Source organism: Sceloporus undulatus, chromosome 2, assembly GCF_019175285.1.
Source record: "Sceloporus undulatus isolate JIND9_A2432 ecotype Alabama chromosome 2, SceUnd_v1.1, whole genome shotgun sequence".
Lineage (NCBI taxonomy): Eukaryota > Metazoa > Chordata > Lepidosauria > Squamata > Phrynosomatidae > Sceloporus > Sceloporus undulatus.
In genome coordinates, this window is record NC_056523.1 from 171716027 (window position 1) to 171717527 (window position 1501).

Here is a 1501-nt window from a genome sequence, read left to right on the forward strand (position 1 = left end):
TAATAATATATAATAATAATGCAGATTTATTTATACCCCACCATCACATGGTATCCAGGCGGTTACAACAATAGAGGAGTACATATAATACAACACAATTCAAACAATACCAAAGAATACATTACAAATAATAAAGGTCATAATCCCTTCCCTCCCCAGCACAACTTCACTCAACTATATTAAATAAAGTAAACAAAATACACAACATATCATAATACTAAAATAAAAATGAAGAAAGCTGAAAGAAATTCAAAAAGCAAAAAAAATTACAAATTTAAAATATAATACATAACACAATAATAGTTAAAGTATAACATAGCATATAATCAACTACAATAATCGACTCTGGCTAGAGGGGGAATACACACACACACACACACCACACTTCAATATCAAGCAACAACAATACATTATAACAAGGACTATAGTTCATCATCCTGCAGAAGATCTTTGTGGCACTTCTGTCTATGGTAAGAGAGCTCACCCTCCTGTCTTCCTCTTTCATGGCAGTGAGCAACAGGAGCAAGTCTGTGGACCAGTTTTCTGTTTCTAGGACTCTCCGATGGCTGCATAAATTGCCAAAACTACGTGTCCACTTCATTTTTTGACAGGTATTTTTGATGTCAAACAGTGCAGAGGAGCTTGCGACTTATTTTAAATGGCCAACTGCCACTCTTGGAAGTTTTCAGGACCCCTCTAGGGAGTTTGAAAAGCTGAGCCCTGCAAAACATGCATGCCTAGACCACACTTTGCCTACCCCTACTCTGATATATTGTTGTTTTATGGCTCCGTATCAAATGGACTGTATTATTTTTCCCTCAAACTTACTTTCCTTTGCTTGGGGTACATTTTTCGCACAGGCATTCAGCACTGTTTTTAGTGAGGAATAAGGAAACAAAGAGGGATTGTTTTCTTGGATGTAAATATGCTACTTAATCGTATGCATAGGAAGCAGTGGGATACTCTCCAACAGATTTGACAGGACCAGTCCAGATTGATCATTTGTCATTCCCACTTTTTCATCTGTTTTTAAAATGTTGTAGGTGCATCTCCAATGTAGAAGTAATGCAGTTTGATACCACTTAAAGTGTCTGTAGCTCCATCCTATGGAGTCATGCGACTTATAGTTTTACAATCTTTTCGCCTTTTCTGCCAAAGAGTGCTGGTGCCTCATAAAACTACAATCCCAGGATTGTGTAGCATGGAGTGTGGCAGTTAAGTGGTGTCGAACTCATTATTTCTAAAGTGCAATACCTCGTAGGCGGGTTACCGACCGCCAAAAGCGGTGGTCTGCTGCCGCTGTCGGTTGCGCATCCGGGAACCGCAGCAGCCAAACGGTACGGTTCCCGGACGCTGCAAAGAAGGAGCGTGAAAACCTGGGGCCCGGATGTGACGCCACGAGGCACTATCGCACACTCGTGGCGTCATATCTGGGGTGCGGCGTCGGACGCAGAGCATCCGCTACGTAAAGATGGTGGCAGCCATGTGGAACGGTCCCACT